This window comes from Saccopteryx bilineata, chromosome 1 (genome assembly GCF_036850765.1).
Source record: "Saccopteryx bilineata isolate mSacBil1 chromosome 1, mSacBil1_pri_phased_curated, whole genome shotgun sequence".
NCBI classification, from domain to species: Eukaryota; Metazoa; Chordata; class Mammalia; order Chiroptera; family Emballonuridae; genus Saccopteryx; species Saccopteryx bilineata.
The window spans coordinates 53,076,614-53,099,038 of NC_089490.1; the positions used below are offsets into that span (position 1 = coordinate 53,076,614).

At 37.5% G+C, this 22,425-nt stretch overlaps 1 pseudogene; it reads left to right on the top strand.

Moving 5' to 3' along the window:
• Positions 1 to 1,894: 1,894 nt before the first annotated feature.
• On the top strand, positions 1,895 to 20,970 carry LOC136319220 (parafibromin-like; annotated as a pseudogene).
• The last annotated feature ends 1,455 nt before the right edge of the window (positions 20,971 to 22,425 follow it).

Genomic DNA, 22,425 nt, shown 5'->3' on the forward strand with positions numbered 1-22,425 from the left:
AGGAGGGGGTGGGGGTGGAGAAGCAAATGGGCGCTTCTCCTATGTGCCCTGGCCGGGAATCGAACCCCGGGTCCCCCGCACGCCAGGCCGACGCTCTACCGCTGAGCCAACCGGCCAGGGCTGTTTTTAATTTTTTACATGAAACAGAACCAATTTTCTAAAGAGAATTCACTCATTATTACTAAGCAGAAAACCTTAGAGTATGGCCAATGGTTTAAGTCCTCTTTTAATGTCCTGTGGAGCATCACATCTTTTTCTATAATGAAGATTTCTATTTCTATTTTGAGGAGAAAAAACATGCCCTTTAAACATTTTTTTTTTATTTTTCTTGAATTAGTCCTTATACAAAATTTTGCTTTTCCTTTAGGAAGACTGTCTGAAAATTCTGATGGTCCCCCAAGCTCAGTCTTGGAAAACAACATTTTTAAAATTACAAATCACATCTTGGCATGATTTTGAAAACCTCATCCTGTATACAACAAAAGGATCCTCATCAAGCCATCTGTTTTAACATGCTCACATTCGAGGAGTCTAGATTTTGCAGATAGAACTGTATACAATCATCTCTGGACCATTTATTTCAGTGAGAAAGTAGCCTGACCCCCATCCCCCCAAAAAATCTATTGCATTTTCTAGCAAGTTTGCAGATATTATAGAATAAAATGTTCAGCAGAATAAATTCAAGTTACAGAATAAAAATGGGAAACAAATGATGAAAATAGAAAAGTTGAACATAGCATTATAACATCCTGTTTCTCTTTCAGTTTAAAACCTCACCATCTATTCTATGACACACCCTCCTCCTCTCTTAACCTGAATGTTTACAAGGAAGTAAGGAAGGTAGAGAGGGTCCAGGTATGTGACCCAAGCCGTGCCACAGATCTGCTCAGAGTAGCTCCTTGGTAAGGTGGTTCCAAGGTTGTGGCGGACACTATTGATTGCCTTTCATCAACACTTTCCCAGCTTCCTCGCTAATAAACCTCAATTGTGCTTAGTTCTCAACATGCCTAACCATAGGGAATAACTCATGATTGATCTCTGTCAAGTCTTTGCTGCTAAAGGTGGGGGAATAACTTAGTTCTGGCCAACGTGATGTAAAGGGAGTTTGCTGGGGGCTCTAGGAAAGTTTTCTCTCAGATTAAAGGAGACATACCCTTGCATTCGTCCCTTTGGCCCTTCCCCTTCATTCTTTGAACGTGAGGCTATGATGCCAGCGAGTACTTCAGACCTTTAGGTTACCCTGATGACAATACAAGCCAGTCAGAGAGACTGACTCTGTCTGATAGTGTGGACCCACTTCTGGAATTCCCACCTCTAGACTTCTTGTTACATGAGTAATTAAATTACTTTACTGACCAAAATATTCTTAGGCTCTTTGTTACTTATAAGGAAAATCACCCTAACTGATAATAGGGTCTTCCACAAAGAATTTTACACACACAGCTGGCTCTCCTTCCTCCCCCTCCAATACCAGAGCAAGTATGATGCTGCACATTTAGAACCACACAATGTCACAGCTGAAAGTCATTCTACATTGCCAGTTAATGGATGATCTAATAAGAAAGTAAGAAGTGATTTCTCTTGTGTAAGGGGTTGAAACTTGTTACTGCAAATACCCATGGAAAAGGAAAAAGACACATCAGAGATATGACCTTTGGTGTGAGTGCTCCTATCAGAATCATTCCCTAGGTGCAGATCTGTCTGTGGGCAGAGAACATTCAGCATTAAGAACCTCAGTGGAGGAAGTTCGTCTTTAAGAAGGAGAAAGACACAGAAAAGAGAATCTGGAGCATCTGTGGTCAAAGTTTTCTTCAAATGTCTAGTAAGATGGAGAATCCATTTTTCCAAATTGCTTTCCAGAAATGCATAATGAACGTTTCCTCCAGAAGGCGGGATGCCTCGGGCTTCACCACAGCTGGGCTGCCAGTCTCTGTTCTGGGTGTCGGAGGCACTCTGTATTGGAAAGGTGATGGTTTGTATAGCCTCACAAAAAAAATTTTTTAAGCTAAAATAAATATAGTAAGTCCTCACTTAATGTCATTGATAGGTTCTTGGAACTGTAGCGAAACGACATATAACATAACCCATCTTAAGGTAGACTAATTGATATAAACAGGAGTTAATTTCCTAGGCATTTTATCAACATTATTTGAAAATCTGCTATACTTTTAGGGATATTAGGGACCAGTTTCACAAGATGTAAATATTTTCTGAACTTTTGCAATCCAGTTCTTTCAGGGCCATGTAGAGGCAACCTGACCAACTTATTTCAATTGTTGTTTTCAAGATTTTTCTTGGAATTTTGTCAATCTCTTTCCCTATTTTCCTCCTCAAACTTTTATGAAAACCAAGATTATTTTGATCAGAATATATTTAACTTAATTATAAAAATAATGCATGTATACATCCATGTCTGCCCGTTGCATATCCCTAGCTCTTTTAACAAAGTATGTAGAATATAGTAGATGCTCAATAAATATTTGCAGAAAGAATGTATGAAGAAATACAGAAAATTTAGAAGTACAGAAAACAGAATTTCAGAGAAACTACCTGTTTTATACATTTATTTGTAGACAGTCAAGTTTGATTCCACAAATATGTTTTCTATATATACTTTATTTTTATTTTTATTTTTCATTTTATTAAATGAGAGGCAGGGAGGCAGAAAGACTCCCACATATGCCCTGACTGGGATCCACCCAGCAAGCCCCCTGCTGGGCAATGCCCTGCCCATCTGGGGCCGCTGCTCCGTTGTTCAGCAACCAAGCCCGAGGCGAGGCCATGGAACCATCTTTAGTGCCCAGAGCCAACTTGCTTAAACCATTAAAGCCATGGCTGTGGGAGAGCAAGAGAGAGAGCAAGAGAGAGAGAGAGAGAGAGAGAGAGAGAGAGAGGAAGAACAGTGGAGAAGTAGATGGTTGCTTCTCCTCTGTGCCCTGAACAGGAGGAATCCAATCCAGGACTTACACACACCAGGCCGATGCTCTACAGCTGAGCCAACCATCCAGGGCCTCTCTATGTATTTTATATTATTCATTTCTTCTCCTATAAAGGGAAAGTCTATTGTAGTTGTTGGTTTTTTTAAATGCTGGTGGTTTTTTTTTTATCTCAACTGTACCATCCTTTAGTATAATGAAGAGCAGAAGGAACATAAAAGCTGCCTTCACAAGTTTGTACGTATGATGGAAACAAATCCAAGAGTTCTAACTGCCACTACTCGCTATACAGGTGAGTCTAAGATGTGCTGGAGCTCTACAGTTCAACTAGAACAACTTAAGATGTAACTTTGGCTGATGTAACCAAAGTAAGTAAATAATAAATATTCTCCTTCATTTGTTATTACATGGGTAACTAAGTCATGACATATTTTCTTTGCTCACTTGAGGCAATTTGTGCACTGTTTTCATGCTTGTTTCAGGGGCTACTGGAGTTGTGCATGCAGCTCTGGAAGTAAATAAGGAGTCTGTCATTGAAACTCCCTGGAAATGTCCTCATTAGACACATAATTTAGCGAAAATGATATTGATGTTCCTGCAGAGATTCCAGATTGGGGACACAAACCATTCCAGTAAATCATCCCCTGCAGATCCTCTACTGTGGTCAGGGCTGGAATTTTTACTCAGAAACACTAAGGGAAAATAATTTAAATAGAGTTTATTTTTAAGTTTCATCTGGAGATCATTATAAAATTTTATTGCAACCATCAACAGGGAACCATAAATGAATGCCATAGGAATTGAGTTCAAATTACAGTCAGTTTCTGATCAGGGATGCCCACTTATACACTGGATTAGCCTCATTTTTGGCAAAACTGACTCTGGGAAATACAGAAAAATAGGGCTGTTAGTCTTAAGTTTCAGTTTTCCCACCTATGTGTTAATCACATATTTTATGCCAAGCATCATTCTAGGTGTGGGGACCCTGCAGACAATAAAGCAGATTCTCTACCCTCAGGGATTTTAGTATATTAGGCAAATACTATAAACAAATGAGCAGAAAAGAAATACATAATACGAAACTTGGTGTCTGTTAGTCAAATAAGTTTGTAAATATAATATATATATTTGCTCACTTATAGTTTGCATTGGGTGTGGGAGACAGGCTGTTAGCTCACAAGGTCCTTATAACCTAAGGCTTAGTTTTAAGACTAAGCCTTTCTCACCCTTTTAATACTAAGATCTTTTTAACATCTTTCTAATACTAAGATCTTCTCAAAACTAAGCTTTTCCCCACACCCTTGACTGTTGCATGATGTGGGGTGGTGCATTTTTATGAGGAATCCCATTTATGCCTCAGAAATGTGGCTTTGTATCAGAGACTTTCTTATTTGTATATTGGCTTAAAGCAGGGGTAGTCAACCTCTTTATACCTACCACCCACTTTTGTATCTCTGTTAGTAGTAAAATTTTCTAACCGCCCACCAGTTCCACAGTAATGGTGACTTATAAAGGAGGGAAGTAACTTTACTTTCTAAAATTTATAAAGCAGAGTTAAAGCAAGTTAAAGCATATAATAATAATTACTTACTAAGTACTTTATGTTGGATTTTCGCTAAGTTTGGCAGAATAAATCTTTATAAAACAACTTAACTATAGTTAAATTTCTTTTTATTTATACTGTGGTTGCTCTGCTACCTCCCACCATGAAAGCTGGAACGTCCACTAGTGGGCAGTAGGGACAAGGTTAACTACCACTGGCTTAAAGGCTTTAATTTCTACACTATAAAATGAAGCAGATTGGGGCTCTCGCTCACTCAGATCCTGTCATCAGCATTGCAGAAAAGAGGCAGCCAAGATGGTGGAGTGCTGACGGAGAAGCCAGTTTATGCAGTTTATGCAGAGAGAAGGAGATGGGGAACAAAGGTGAATAAGGCTGGTGGGGCCTTTGATTCTAGGAATACTTGGATAAGTTAGTGACTTTGGGAGCCCTGAATGGAAAGGGAAGTGTTTTCCCACTGTGTGTATTTACTCGCCCGCCAGGTGTGAGCTAGGATTAAAGGTAATGGCCCACCAGTTCTTGGCTTTGTTGTTTCATTACCATCTGTCCGAATCAAATGTGAACCTGCATGAAGTAGGCAGTTGTGATGGTGGCCGTGGCTACTGGCTTTACAGTGTCCATAAATGCTACAATGAAAAATAAAGAAGAATGAGGTGATGACAGTGATATTTTAGATTAGTCTTATGAGGAGAGGCAACTCTGAGCAGAGGCGGATTTAACGGTGGCAGGTGCATGGGCACATGCCCTGGACCCTGACTTCTGAAAGGCCCTGCAAAACCCCAACTTTACACTTTTTTCTAATGTAAGGGGCCCAATATTTTCTTATGTGCCCAGGGCTTCAACTGACCTTAATTAGCCTCAGTCTCTGAGCAAGGAATTAGATGAATTGAGGAGTCAGCCTTGAACTGTGTAGAGGAAGAGTTTCTAGGCTAAAGGAACAGCAAGTGCAAAGGACCTGAGGCAGGCCTGTAGTTGACATGTAAGGACCAACAAGAAATCTAGTGTAAAAAGCAAAGTGAGCAATGGGTCAAGTGTGTGAACTGTGGCCAGAGAGACAGCTAGGGATACAGAAATCATACAGGACTTGAAGGCCACAGAGAGGGCTCTGGGTTGGTTCTAAATGTCAGCTATGTGACTAGTGGGTTATTGCAAGAGTAACACAATTAGATTTTCCCTTTAAAAGAATCCTCTGGTTGTAGTTTAGAGACTAAATTATGTGGGGGAGGGGAAAGCAATGAGAAGGGGAATAAAAATCAGAATAGAAAAATCATTGAGGTGTTAATTGAAGAAATCCTCCCTGGAGATGATTGCCTTGAATCAGAGACAGGATTTTTGTCTGGATTGGATATAGGGTGTAAAAAGAAAAATGAAGGTTAACTGTGGTTAAGAGCCTTATCAACTCAGTAGTACAGTTTATTGAGATGAGAAAGCTGGGTGGGAGAGGGGGAGATTTGGGTAGGTGTGGACAAGTGATCAAGAAGCCAACTGCAAATATGGTAAGTGTGAAATCTTAGGGAAATCCTTAACAGAGGTGTTTATTGTAGACAAGCCCTTTGAACAATGTTCTTATAAAGAAAAGGTATCGAGTGGGAAAAGTCCTGGTAAGATCACCTCTTATGGCTTTATGAGGCCATATAGTATGGAGTCTTCAAAGATTGGAGGGCTGCTGCCCCTGCTGCTGTCATAGATAAAGACAACTGTTGGTGCTACTGGTTCATTGAGGTGTCAATAAATTAGAGGGAGACACATGTACACAGCATCCTGCAATAGTACAATACCCAGAAGGAGATTATGGTGAAAAGGGACAAAGTGATTGCCAGGCATTCTAGTAGCCCAAAAATGTCAAAACCAATTACATGGTTTGAGAGACTAGAAAGGAAGGCTAGCCCGAGTCCCATGGATTTTATTCTGTCTTATTTCTACTTCATAATGTACCTTTCTTACCCTGCTGTTTATGTCTTTTTTCAGCCACTGAAAATATGCCTGTGGTTAAAAGACTTGACTAAAAAGACATAATCAAATGTCTCATGGTGAAACAGCCATGCAGACAAGGATAAACAAAAGTGTCCCCATAGATATAGGTCTTCAGGGATCTGCTCAAAGTAAACAAGCAGCAGATGAAGTTTTACCAGATGCAAAAAAATCATGAATTGAAGACTAAGAGTGTGTATACCTTGATAAAGAGATATCGACCAGAAGGCAACCAAGGAGTGGGGGAGGTGAAGGGAAGATAAAGAAAGTAAACCATTTGGTAACAAAAGGAGACTCAACTTTAGGTAGTGAGGAGCACACAATGCAATACACAAATGATGTATTATAGAATTGTACACTTGAAATTCAATGTCATAATGTTACCCCAATACATTTAATTTTGTAAAGAAGAAAAGATTAATGATATCAGAGTATCAGCAGTGTGAAAGATATCCTTGATTCCTCCTCTTGAAAGTTCAACAAATTGAATAGCTGTAACTCAGTGAAGGAACCCCAGCTGGGTTCACAGGCTTGCCTGAAAGATTCACATAACCAATCAACTAAAGGTGGGAAGGGTAAATAAAGGGGGGAGAAGATAAGATGCACTCAATTGGCTTGTGAGAGAGGCAAGGCCCAGACAGTCTGAGATTTTGTCCACCTGGGGCTCCAGGTCTTCTTCTGCCAGGAGGAGCAGTGAGATTGGGGCAAAACTTGTAGTGCTAGCAAACCAAAATGGCAGAGTATGGGGTCTCCACCAGCATTCCCACAGTGTGCCCGTAGCCTGCACTCCAACAGAGACACAAAAATACAAAGTGCAGACCCCCAGGCTCCCAGATCCTGCCTCCCTCCCCTTGATGTACAAAGAGTGGCAGAGACAAACCCCACAGCTGAAGAACAGAAGTTGTCTGTTTCTGGTCCCCTGATATGTTGGAGGCAGGGAGAAGAACCTGGAGGTCTGAGATTCACCATTGCTAAAGCCCTAAGGCACTCAAAGTCCCACCCATCATTGCAACTGCAGCCCCACCTCCACATTTGCCACAGCAGCTTCTCAGCAAAGTTCAGTCTGGGATTTTACAGAGTTAAACCTTGTAATACATTGCCATCTACTGGAAAAAGAAAAACTACTCAGAAATTTTTTCTTCTGGACTTTTTGCTTTTCTTTGGGTCATTTTGTTGCTATCAATATTTTGTGTATTTTTGATATTTTTGTTTTATGTAATTTGTCTTTTTATTTCTTTTTTTTTTCATTTTTTTTTTCAGTTGACTTTTTAACAATACCAATCTCAAATGTCCTCAGGCATAAAAAAAAATACCATGACTATTCAAGAAAGAAAATCAGGTCAGAAAGAAAATAAAAAATCTCCAGAAAGCAATCTCAATCACATGGAAACCTTATTTTTATATGATAGAAAATTCAAAATAGAAGTTTTGAAAATACTCAACAAGATGTGAGAAAATACTGGCAACTTAATGAGTCAGAAAACAAAATGAATACTTCACCAAGAGAATTGAAACTTTGAAAACAGAGATGAAGAACTCAATATATAAATTGAAAAATGAGTCAGCAATTTTAGCTAATTAAACAGGCCAAACAGAGGAAAGAATTAGCCACATTGAACATAGGGAACTAGAGAAGATACAGAGTAAAGAAGAGAGAGACTCATGAATTTAAAAAATTAGGGGCTCTATTTGTATTGTCTGACTCCATCAGAAAGAGCATTATAAGAATAATGGGTATTTCAGAGAAGAAGAGAGGGAGAAGGGAATGGAGAACTTATTTTAAAAAATAATTGATGAGAACTTCCCAAGTCTATGGAAAGAGTTAGATCCTCGGATCTAAGAAGCAAGCAGAATGCTGATTTACCTTATACAAACAAACCTTCCCCAATGCACATTGTAATAAAATTGTCAAAAGTCAATGACAAAGAAAGAATACTCAAGGCAGCTAGTGAAAAGAAGACCATAACATATAAAGGAAAACCCACTAGGTTATCATCAGACTTCTCAGCAGAAACTCTGTAAACCAAAAGAGAGTGGACCCCAACATCAAAATTACTAAAAGAGAGGAATTCCCAGCTAGAATATTATATCCATCAAAGTTATCTTTCAGATATGAATGAGAAATAAAACTTCTGCACACATATAGAAGCTGAGGGAATTTATCAGCAGAAAACCCCCCACTGCAGGAAATAGTAAAGGGAGATATTTGACCAGACACAAAGAACAAAATAACACAAAACTATAAGTAAAAGCTCCAGCAAGGTTATAATATAAACAAAGATAATCTGTGGCAACAAAAACATAAATGGGGAAAGAATAAATGTCTGAAGTAGCAAAGAAGGATGGAGCATTTGTAAGACAGCATTAATAAGACAAAGTACTCACGTATATATAAAACTATTTTTATCAACAACCTAATGGTAAACACCCATGGGGGAAAAAACTGAAATACATAGCTTTAAAAAAGAATAAATAAAGGAAAGAAGCATGGAAAACCACCAAATAAAACCAATTGTATGACTGGAACACAAAGGAAAAGAACCAAAGGAGACACAGAGCTACCAGAAAGCAAAACATAAAATGGCTATAGAAAATCCTAATGTGTCGCCTGACCTGTGGTGGCGCAGTGGATAAAGCGTCGACCTGGAAATGCTGAGGTCGTGGGTTCGAAACCCTGGGCTTGCCTGGTCAAGGCACATATGGGAGTTGATGCTTCCAGCTCCTCCCCCCTTCTCTCCTCTCTCTCTCTCTCTGTCTCTCTCCTCTCTCTCCTTCTCTGTCTCTCTCTCCCCTCTCTAAAAATGAATAAATAAAAAATAAAAAATAAAAAAAGAAAAAAAGAAAATCCTAATGTGTCAATAATTACCCTAAATGTAAATAGACTGAACTCACCAACAAAGAGGCACAAAGCAGCAGATAGGATCAAAAATCAAAACGCAACTGCATGCTGCCTTCATTCCTGAAGCCTCAAAAACAAAAATAGACTCAAAGTGAAAGGTTGGAAGACAATTCTCTTCTTTGGGCAAATAATACCCAAAGAAATGCAGGTGTAGCCATAGTCATATCTGACAACACTGACTTCAAGACAACAAGGTAAAGGAGAAAAAATAGACATTTCATAATAATAAAGGGGACACTATATCACTATATCAAGAAGACATCACACTTCTTAATATATGTGCACTGAATCAGGAAGCAAAAAAACCCCCACAAAAGTGTGAAAGTTAAACAACATACTTTAAAAATATGACTGGGTTGAAAGAAAAAAAGCAGGATTTTTTCTCGAGAGTAGTGGCGGGGTAGGAAGCGATACCGATAAATCTCCCCCAAAACTCAACAAGATCTTCAACCAGAAACAGAAAAACCTATACTTGGAGCCTCCAGATGCTTCGCAATACACCCAAAGGTATGGTCGAGTGAAAAATTGGCTAAATATATAACCAAACCCCAAAGGAATTAGGGAGTAAGAAATGTTCTGCCTTCCTCACTAACCTAAACAGGGCGGCTTATTCTGATAACTGTGAATATAGAAACTGAGGCGGGCAAAGGGGATGAATAGATCCACGCCGCAGCACAAACGGCTGAACCAAGCTGTGGCACGGAGATCCAAGCCGAGGAAAAACTGATCCTGTGGCAACCCGGGCAATACAAGCTAACACTCGCGCCAAACCCAAACAAAGAAAGACAAGCAGGGCAGCCATTTTACCCGATCTCCTGGTCGGTGCGCAGTTAGTGGGCGAGAGATTTCTTCCTAAGCCCTGGGAGTGGGTGCCCGTATTACCCCACAGAGAGGCAGAGTCAGAGGCCTTTCTGTGGGCCGAAAGCAGAATCTCTGGGCAGCCCCAGCACCCTGGGAAAGCCGCGCACGGGAGGGAGCGAGAACTAATTCCAATGGTGGAAATTTTCCATGCTGGTGGGGGTTTCACTCAGAGGGAAACGTGGCCGGCCTCATATCCTGGTCTGCGCACGCAGATAGTGAGTGAGAGATTCCTCTGAGTGCCTCGGCAGTGCGCGCCCGTGTTATCGCACAGAGGGGCAGAGTCAGGGGCCTTTGTGTGGGCCAAAGCGGAATCTTGGGCCACCCCAGCACCTTGCAAAAGCCGCGCACGGGGACGGAGCGTGAGCTAATTCCAACGCTGCAACTTTTCCATGCAGTTGGGGGTTTCACTCAGAGTGTGAGACTGCTGGCCAGATATCCTGTTCTGCGCACGCAGTTTGTGAGCGAGAGTTTCCTCCAAGCACCCCGAAAGTGGGCGCCCGCCTGTGTTACCGGACAGAGTGGCAGAGCCAGAGGTCTTTGAGTGGGTGGAAAGCCCGCCTGATTATGTTAGCAGCTCTAACTGACTGAGCCTTACCCAGAGCCCTGTGCTGAGTGGAAATAGAGTGGGGAGTTGCCAGCTCTTTGAGCCTCTTACTATCCAGGCAGAGGCAGCAGCAACCCCATAGCTGGATTATCAGGCTACTAATTGAGGAAGGAAAGACTAGGAGAAAGGCTCCAGGAACACGGACTCTCTCACTGTCGGAGCCTATAAATGCTAATGAGCCTCGACTGCCAACAAGACTAAAGCACAATACATGACATTGCCATAGAGACTTATCAACTGCAAACCTCTACCTGAGTGTGCCAAAGGGGCAGAACCCGGGGTACAGAGTCACCGACCAGGAAGAGGGAGAGAAAAGAAAAAGCAAGAAGATAACCTCTCAAAATCAAGAATAATCTGCAGACTTTAAAACCTATCCCATTTTATTATATTTGTTCATCTGTTTCTCTTATCTTCATTCTTGATACTTTTTTTCCTCCTCCAATTTGGCCGATTAACTCTCTGCCGGTCTTACTCTCTCCTCTCCTTGAACTACACTACCCATAAGTGTTACATCTCCCATTATCTTTTCTCTCCTCTTCCTTTCTCTCTATGAGGGTTGCACTCCAAAACCCTTAACTCTCTCTCTCTCTCCCCTTTCTTTTTTCTTCTTTTAGTGGTTCCCGCTTTTTTTCTCTCTCTCTCTTTCTTTTCTCCCTCTATATTAGTTTCTTCCTTTCTCCTTTACATCTCCTCTCATTCAAACCTCAATAACAAGCAAATTATCTTATCTGGGACTCAAACTTATGTTTGTGGCATTTTGGGGGATTTTTACTTCACCTTTTTAACTCACTAGCAGTGCTCCCATCCCTGGCTCTCCATTTTATCTAGCTCTTGTTCCACTAAATACAATAGTAATTTTTTAATTTGTCCACCCATTTTTTTGTTTTCCTCTTATTCCTCTCATCATAACTCTTAGACAACCAACACCTAAAAGCAAATCATTTTATTCTTGACCCAAATTTTTTCCTTATTTGCTTTTTGTGGGCCCATACCCCTGTTTTTTTTTCTTGTTTTTTCTTTTCTTTTTTTGCCCCTTTATTACTTTTCCTCAATTCAGGCCCTCCATCACAGGCATTGTTTGTTATAATTCACAGTTCACCACAAGATTTTCTCAAGAAAGAGGGGAGAGGAGAGGAGAGGAAAAAAGGAGGGGGGGAATAATTTCCTTTTTTAAAATTTTTATTTTATTTTATTTTTCTTTATTTCATTATTAATTTTTTTAAAAAAAAACACTTTTTGATTTTTTATTTTTTTAACTTTTTATTCTTTATTAAATCTCATTAATACTATCAACAAAACCACCCTCAGATGCCATTAAGGAAGAGAAAATCGAATATCGTGGATACAAAAGAAAGAGAGGTAACACAGATAGATGAGAAAAAATCTATGGAGAAAAAATTTAATATATTGGAAACCTTGGAGCTAAATGACAGAGAATTCAAGATAGAAATCCTAAAAATCCTCCGAGATATACAAGAAAACACAGAAAGGCAATTTAGGGAGCTCAGAAAACAACTCAATGAACACAAAGAATATATGTCCAAGGAAATTGAAACTATAAAAACAAATCAAACAGAGATGAAAAACTCAATTCATGAGTTGAAAAACGAAGTAACAAGCTTAGCTAATAGAACAGGTCAGATAGAAGAGAGGATTAGTGAAATAGAAGACAGGCAACTTGAGGCACAACAGAGAGAAGAAGAAAGAGACTCAAAAATTAAAAAAAAATGAGATAGCCCTACAAGAATTATCTGACTCCATCAAAAAGATTAACATAAGAATAATAGGTATATCAGAGGGAGAAGAGAGAGAAAATGGAATGGAGAACATACTTAAACAAATAATAGATGAGAACTTCCCAAGCCTGTGGAAAGAACTAAAGCCTCAAGTTCAAGAAGCAAACAGAACTCCGAGTTTTCTTAACCCCAACAAACCTACTCCAAGGCATATCATAATGAAATGGACACAAACCAACGGCAAAGAAAAAATTCTCAAGGCAGCCAGGGAAAAGAAGAATATAACATATAAAGGAAGGCCCATTAGATTATCATCAGATTTCTCAGCAGAAACTCTACAAGCTAGAAGAGAGTGGACCCCAATATTTAAAGTCCTGAAAGAGAGGAACGTTCAGCCACGAATACTATACCCATCAAAGCTATCCTTCAAATATGAAGGAGAAATAAAAACATTCACAGATACAGAAAAGATGAGGGAATTTATCATCAGAAAACCCCCACTCCAGGAATTACTAAACGGGGTTCCCCAATCAGATACAAAGAACAAAAAAAAAACAGAGCCACAAGTAAAAGCTCCAAGAAGAACACAATAAAACCAAATTTAAACTGTGACAACAACAAAAAGAAAGAGGGGGAGAAGATGGAGATTAACAGTAGCAAAGGACGATGGAGTGCAAAAGTACTCACAAAATAGTTCGCTACAATGAACAGGGTAGGGACCCTTTTCATTACTCAAAGGTAACCACCATTGAAAAAACCACCACAGAAGCACATGAGATAAAAAAGATAGCAACAGAGGAAAGATGTATGGAATACAACCAAATAAAAACAGAAGATAGAAAAACGAAAGAGAAGGATCAAACAAGACACAAAACTAACAGAAAGCAAGATATAAAATGGCAATAGGAAACTCACAAGTATCAATAATTACACTAAATGTAAACGGATTCAACTCACCAATAAAAAGGCACAGAGTAGCAGAATGGATTAAAAAAGAAAATCCAACTGTATGCTGCCTACAGGAAACTCATCTAAGTAACAAGGATAAAAACAAATTCAAAGTGAAAGGCTGGAAAACAACCTGAAGCAGAAAATACAAGCAAATAACATCCAAAAAAAAGCAGGTGTAGCAATACTCATATCGGATAATGCTGACTACAAGACAGGAAAAGTACTCAGAGACAAAAATGGCCATTTCATAACGGCTAAGGGGACACTGAATCAAGAAGACATAACAATTCTTAATATATGTGCACCAAACCAAGGAGCACCAAAATATATAAGACAGCTACTTATTGACCTTAAAACAAAAACTGACAAAAATACAATCATACTTGGAGACCTCAATACACCACTGATGGCTCTAGATCGGTCATCCAAACAGAAAATCAACAAAGACATAGTGGCCTTAAACAAAACAATAGAGCACCTGGATATGATAGACATCTACAGGACATTTCATCCCAAAGTGACTGAGTATACATTTTTCTCCAGTGTACATGGATCATTCTCAAGAATTGACCATATGTTGGGCCACAAAAATAACATCAGCAAATTCAGAAAAATTGAAGTTGTACCAAGCATATTTTCTGATCATAAAGCCTTGAAACTAGAATTCAACTGCAAAAAAGAGGAAAAAAATCCCACAAAAATGTGGAAACTAAACAACATACTTTTAAAAAATGAATGGGTCAAAGAAGAAATAAGAGCAGAGATCAAAAGATATATACAGACTAATGAAAATGACAATACGACATATCAGAATCTATGGGATGCAGCAAAAGCAGTGATAAGAGGGAAGTTCATATCACTTCAGGCATATATGAACAAATAAGAGAGAGCCCAAGTGAACCACTTAACTTCCCACCTTAAGGAACTAGAAAAAAAAAACAAAAAACAAAGACAACCCAAAACCAGCCGAAGAAAGGAGATAATAAAAATCAGAGCAGAAATAAATGAATTAGAGAACAGAAAAACTATAGAAAAAATTAATAGAACAAGGAGCTGGTTCTTTGAAAAGATCAACAAAATTGACAAACCCTTGGCAAGACTTACCAAGGAAAAAAGAGAAAGAACTCATATAAACAAAATTCAAAATGAAAGAGGAGAAATCACCACGGACACTGTAGATATACAAAGAATTATTGTAGAATACTATGAAAAACTTTATGCCACTAAATTCAACCACCTAGAAGAAATGGATAAATTCCTAGAACAATACAACCTTCCTAGACTGAGTCAAAAAGAAGCAGAAAGCCTAAACAGACCTATCAGTAGAGAAGAAATAGAAAAAACCATTAAAAACCTCCCCAAAAATAAAAGTCCAGGCCCTGACGACTATACCAGCGAATTTTATCAAACATTCAAAGAAGACTTGGTTCCTATTCTACTCAAAGTCTTCCAAAAAATTGAAGAAGAAGCAATACTTCCAAACACATTTTATGAGGCCAACATAACCCTCATACCAAAACCAGGCAAGGATGGCACAAAAAAAGAAAACTACAGACCAATATCTCTAATGAATACAGACGCTAAAATACTAAACAAAATACTAGCAAATCGAATACAACAACATATTAAAAAAATAATACATCATGATCAAGTGGGATTCATCCCAGAATCTCAAGGATGGTTCAACATACATAAAACGGTTAACGTAATACACCATATCAACAAAACAAAGAACAAAAACCACATGATCTTATCAATAGATGCAGAAAAGGTTTTTGATAAAATACAACACAATTTTATGTTTAAGACTCTCAACAAAATGGGTATAGAAGGAAAATATCTCAACATGATAAAGGCCATATATGATAAACCATCAGCTAACATCATATTAAATGGCACTAAACTGAAGGCTTTCCCCCTTAAATCAGGAATAAGACAGGGTTGTCCACTCTCTCCACTCTTATTTAATGTGGTACTAGAGGTTCTAGCCAGAGCAATCAGACAAGACAAAGAAATAAAAGGCATCCATATCAGAAAAGAAGAAGTAAAGGTATCACTTTTTGCAGATGATATGATCCTATACATCGAAAACCCCAAAGAATCCACAAAAAGATTACTAGAAACAATAAGCCAATGCAGTAAGGTCGCAGGATACAAAATTAACATACAGAAGTCAATAGCCTTTCTATATGCCAACAATGAAACAATTGAGAATGAACTCAAAAGAATAATCCCCTTCATGATTGCAACAAAAAAAATAAAATACTTAGGAATAAACATAACAAAGAATGTAAAGGACTTATATAATGAAAACTATAAACCATTGTTAAGGGAAATCGAAAAAGATATAATGAGATGGAAGAATATACCTTGTTCTTGGCTAGGAAGAATAAATATAATCAAGATGGCTATATTACCCAAAGCAATATACAAATTTAATGCAATTCCCATCAAAATTCCAATGACATTTTTTAAAGAAATAGAGCAAAAAATTATCAGATTTATATGGAACTATAAAAAACCCCGAATAGCCAAAGCAATCCTAAAGAAAAAGAATGAAGCTGGGGCATTACAATACCTGACTTCAAACTATATTATAGGGCCACGACAATCAAAGCAGCATGGTATTGGCAGAAAAATAGACACTCAGACCAATGGAACAGAATAGAAAGTCCAGAAATAAAACCACATATATATAGTCAAATAATTTTTGATAAAGGGGCCAACAACACACAATGGAGAAAAGAAAGCCTCTTCAATAAATGGTGCTGGGAAAACTGGAAAGCCACATGCAAAAGAATGAAACTAGACTACAGTCTCTCCCCCTGTACAAAAATTAACTCAAAATGGATCAAAGATCTAAACATAAGACCTGAAACAATTAAGTACATAGAAGAAGACATAGGTATTCAACTCATGGACCTGGATTTTAAAGAGCATTTTATGAATTTGACTCCACAGGCAAGAGAAGTGAAGGCAAAAATTAATGAATGGGACTACATCAGACTAAGAAGTTTTGCTCAGCAAGAGAAACTGATAACAAAATAAACAGAAAGCCAACTAAATGGGAAATGATATTTTCAAACAACAGCTTAGATAAGGGCCTAATATCCAAAATATACAAAGAACTCGTAAAACTCAACAACAAACAAACAACAATCCAATAAAAAAATGGGAAGAGGATATGAACAGACACTTCTCGCAGGAAGAAATACAAATGGCCAACAGATATATGAAAAGATGCCCATCTTCTTTAGCTATTTGAGAAATGCAAATCAAAACTGCAATGAGATACCACCTCACACCTGTTCGATTAGCTATTATTAGCAAGACAGGTAATAGCAAATGTTGAAGAGGCTGTGGAGAAAAAGGAACCCTCATCCACTGTTGGTGGGAATGTATAGTAGTACAACCATTATGGAAGAAAGTATGGTGGTTCCTCAAAAAACTGAAAGTAGAACTACCTTATGACCCAGCAATCCCTCTACTGGGTATATACCCCCAAAACTCAGAAACATTGATACGTAAAGACACATGCAGCCCCATGTTTATTGTAGCATTGTTCACAGTGGCCAGGACATGGAAACAACCAAAAAGCCCATCAATAGATGACTGGATAAAGAAGATGTGGCACATATACACTATGGAATACTACTCAGCCATAAGAAATGATGACATCGGAACATTTACAGCAAAATGGTGGGATCTTGATAACATGATACGAAGCGAAATAAGTAAATCAGAAAAAACCAGGAACTGCATTATTCCATACGTAGTTGGGACATAAAAGTGAAACTAAGAGACATTGATAAGAGTGTGGTGGTTACGGGGGGGAGGGCGGAATGGGAGAGGGAAAAGGGGAGGGGGAGGGGCACAAAGAAAACAAGATAGAAAGTGACAGAGGACAATCTGACTTTGGGTGATGGGTATGCAACATAATTGAACGACAAGATAACCTGGACTTGTTATCTTTGAATATATGTATCCTGATTTATTGATGTCACCCCATTAAAAAAATAAAATTATTAAAAAAAAAAAAGCAGAGATCAAAAGACATATATAGACAAACAAGAATGACAACACAGCATACCAACATTTCTGGGATGTAGTGAAAGCAGTAATAGAAGGGAAGCTTATATTATTACAAACTTATATCAAGAAACAAAAGAGATCCCACGTAGTAAACAACCTAACATCACATCTGAAAAAAACTAAAATAAGAGAAACTGAAAGTGAATAGAAAAAGAAATAGTAAAAATTAAAGCAGAATTAAATGAAATAAAGAACAAAAAAAACTACAAAAAATAATGATACAATGAAGAGCTCGTTCTTTGAAAAGAACATTAAAATTGGCAAACCCCTAGCTTGAAACACTAAGGAAAACAGAGAAAAGACTCATAAACAAAATCTGAAATGAAAGAGGAGAAATTACCATAGATATACATGTATATCTATTACATCATAGATATACAAAGGATCATACTAGAACACTATAAAAAATTATACACCACAAAATTCAACAATCTAGAAGAATGAATAAGTTCCTAGAACTATACAATTATCCTTGTCTGAGTCATGAAGAAGTAGAAAACCTAAGTGGACCTATTAGCAAGGAGGAAATAGAAACAGCTATCAAAAATCTCCCCCAAAATAAAAGATCAAGAGTAGATGGCTACACTAGGAATACTACCAAAATTCAAAGAAGATTTGGTACCAATCCTTCTTAAAGTCTTCCAAAATTTGAAGAAGAAGCAATAATCCCTTCTTAAAGTCTTTCAAAATTTGAAGAAGAAGCAATACATTTTATGTGGCCAGCATAACCCTGATACCAAAACCTGGCAAGGACAACACAAAAAATGAAAACTAAAGACTGATATCTTTAAAAAATACATATAAAAAATCCTAAACAAAATACTAGCAAATGAAATATAATACATTTTTAAAAATACACACAATCAAATGTGATTTATTCCAGGAGCACAAAGATGGTTGAACATACATAAATCAATGAATGTAATACACCACATCAACAATATAAAGAACAAAAATCATATGACCTTATCGATAGATGAAAAAGGTATTCAATAAGATACAAGATTCATTTATGTTTAAAACACTCAATAAAATAGGCATAGAAGAAAAGTACCTCAACATAATAAAGGCCATATATGATGAACCATTAGCCAATGCCATACTAAATGATGAGCAACTGAAAGCATTTCCTCTGATATCAAGAACTAGACAAGGATGTCCACTCTCTCCACTTTTATTCAACATAGTACTGGAAGTTTAAGCCAGAGTAATCAGGAAAGAGAAAGAAATAAAAGGCATCCATATTGAGATAGAAGAAGTAAAGGTATCACTTTTTGAAGATGGCATGATTCTGTATATAGAAAACCCCAAAGACTCCACTAAAAAACTATTAGAAACAATAAACAAATACAGTAAAGTCACAAGATACAAAATCGACATACAAAGTCTACTGCTTTCCTATACATCAACAATAAAATCTCAGAAAATGACTTGAAAAAAATTCCTTTTACAATTACAACAACAAAAAAATAAACTACCTAGGAATACACTTAACAACAGATGTGAAAGACCTATATACTGGTAACTTCAAAGCATTATTAAAATAAATTGAAAAAGATACAATGAAATGGAAAAGTATTCCATGTTCATGAATTGGAAGAATCAACATAGCTAAAATGGCAATATTACCCAAAGCAACATACAAATTTAATGCAATGCCCATTAAAATTCTAATGTCATTTAAAAAAAATAGAACCCAAAAATCATCAGATTTATATGGAACCATAAAAGTCCTCAAACAGCCAAAGCAATCCTGAGAAAAAAGAATGAAGCCAGAGGTATCAGACTACCTAACTTTAAATTATATTATAAAGCCATGATAATCAAAACAGCATGACATAGGCAGAAAAACAGACACACAGACCAGTGGGATAGAATTGAGAGCCCAGAAATAAAACCACATATATATGGAAAATCATCTTTGATAAGGGAGCCAAAAACACACAATGGAGCAAAGAAAGCCTCTTCAATAAATGGTGCTGGGAAAATTGGCAAGCCACATGCAAAAGAATGAAACTTGATAACAGCTTGTCCCCTGCACAAAAATTAATTAAATATGGATCAAAGACCTAAATATAATATCTGAAACAATAGATTACATAGAAGAAAACATTGGTACTAAACTTATGGACTTTGGTCATAGAGAACAATTTATGAATTTGACCCCAAAGGCAAGGAAAATCAAAGCAAAAATAAATGAATGAGACTATCTCAAACTAAAAAGCTTCTGCACATCAAAAGAAACAGACAAGTAAACAAAAAGACAGTCAACCAAATGGGAGATGATATTTACAAACAACAGGTCCAATAAGAGGTTAATATATAAAAAATATAAAGAACTTACAAAGCTCAACAACAAACAAACAAACAAATCAATAAAAAAATGAGGAGAGGACCTGAATAGACACTTCTCCCAAGACATACAAATGGCCAACAGATATATGAAAAGATGTTCATCATCGCTAGCTATTTGAGAAATGCAAATCAAATCTATAATGAGATACCACCTCAAACCTGTTAGATTAGCTGTTATCAACAAGATAGGTAATAAGAAGTGTTAGATAGGCTGTGGAGAAAAAGGAGCCCTCATTTACTGCTGGTGGAAATGTAAACTGGAACAGCCATTATGGAAGGAAGTATGGTGATTCCTTATAAAATTAAGAATAGAACTACTATATGACCCAGCAATTCCTCTACTGGCTATCTACCCCCCCCCAAAACTTGAAAACATTGGTACACAAAGAAACATGCACCCTCATGTTTGTCGCAGCATTCATGGTGGCCAAGAAATGGAAACAACCAAAGTATTTTTTGTTAGAGGATTAGATAAAGAAGATATAGTACATATATACAACAAAATACTATTCAGCCATAAGAAATGATGACATGTTGCCATTTACAACAATGTGGATGGACCTTGAGAACATTTTACTAAGTGAAATAAGTAAATCAGAAAAAGGTAAGAACTATATGATTTCACACATAGGTGGGATATAAAACTGAGATTCATGGACATAGATAAAAGTTAAGTGGTTACCCGGGGGAACTGGGGAGGGGGGAAGGAGAGACAAATATACGATGACAGAAAATGATTTGACTTCAGGTGATGGGTACACAATGCAATCAATGGTTCAAATGGTATAGAGATGTTCACTGGAAACCTATGTACAGTACTCTTATTGATCAATGTCACCCCATTAAATTTAATTTCAAAATAGAAAATAAAAAAGAAGAGATCAGCTGCTTGTCTGAATGGGTACAAAGAAAGGATTATACAAACTGAAAAGATTAGCTCTTTGTCTAAAGCAGTGGTTCTCAAACTTTTTGAAATCAGGGCACATTTAAAATCCTACAAATAATTGTAGGAGCACTATATACAAATTTCTGAGAAATATGTTATAATAATTAAGTCAAATATTAAAGAAAAAATATAAAGTCCAAGAGTGCTTTTATAGTAATTAAACAAAATAAATATGACAAAATTAAATTATTCTGGCATTAAAAAACATTTTTATGTCACACTTTTTTGTTATGCTTTTGAGAATTCATAAAAAAGAGGGTTTAAAAAATTAAAAAATGACAAAAAAGTTATATTTATATATATATAGATACATTCTTAGTAAGATTTAGTAAATTCAGCAGGTTCCAGCGTGAATGTGTTAAGTTTTTTCATTCTTCTGTTTATGAAAAACATGAGCCTGATGTGTCCAGCAATTTCTTTAATGTTTGAGCATATATTTGAAAGGCAAACTCTCAGTTCCTCATCAATACATTGAAGAATTCCTTTTTTTACTCTTAATTGTGTTGAGTACAGAAAACCCCCACCATACACATCATCTTAACTTTACACCAAACAAAGGATAGAAGAGACTTGCCTCCAGTCTTTCCAGGGAACATGGGGGGTAGTGTAAACAATCCAGCACCACACCTTAACAGCCTTTTGCAACCTATTCAGGCAAGTGAGGTTGGGAGTTGGGCAGACTGTCAGTTTACAGCCAATTCTCCACATCTCTGCCCCCAAAAATCTAAACTCCAAAAACCCTGTTGGTTTTTTGGTCCCCATCAGGTACATATTTCTCTGGAATACTATAGGGTACCCCTGGAAATCTAGGGCACATCAGTGTGCCCTGGTGCACACTTGAGAACCACTGGTCTAAAGCTATGTCAGTGAAAAGAATTGCTGCATAGTCCAAATTAAGGCTAAAAAAGATCTACAATCTAATCTGATCTGAATGACGATATACCTTCCTTAAATCAGAGAGAGGCCTTTGTGGGGATACTGAGGTAACTAGAACCCAAGGTCTTGTCAACAGAGTTGGAGAGTAGGGGCTCAGAAGTACAGTAAATCATTTCCAAGAATATTTTTGCAATTTTTCAATCTAGAAAGACCAGAGAGGAAATGAATGTGCCTAAACAGTGACTGGCCCCAAATACAGCACCTATGGATCCCATGTTATGTACCAAATTACCTAGCTCAGGTACCTATAACAGAAATGACCAGGAGAGAGTCAAAAGAATAGAAGGAAAGGAGGCTTCAAAGCAGACACTACAGTATCTACCCTAGAGTCCCTGGAAATCTGTACCGAGGGTGAGCATCTGCCTATATGAGTCAGACTCCTGAACACAGATAGTTCTAAGGATAGTTTCTTAAGCCAGGCTTCCCCTAAACCCAGAAGAAAGGATCATGAATGCCTATTGTCATAAATTGGACAGCTACCACCTCTTGAATACATATGGTCAATGTAAAAGAACTTCTACAGGATCTGCAATTTGTTCTACCATTTGAAAAGCAAAAACAAGGCTGTCAATGAGCA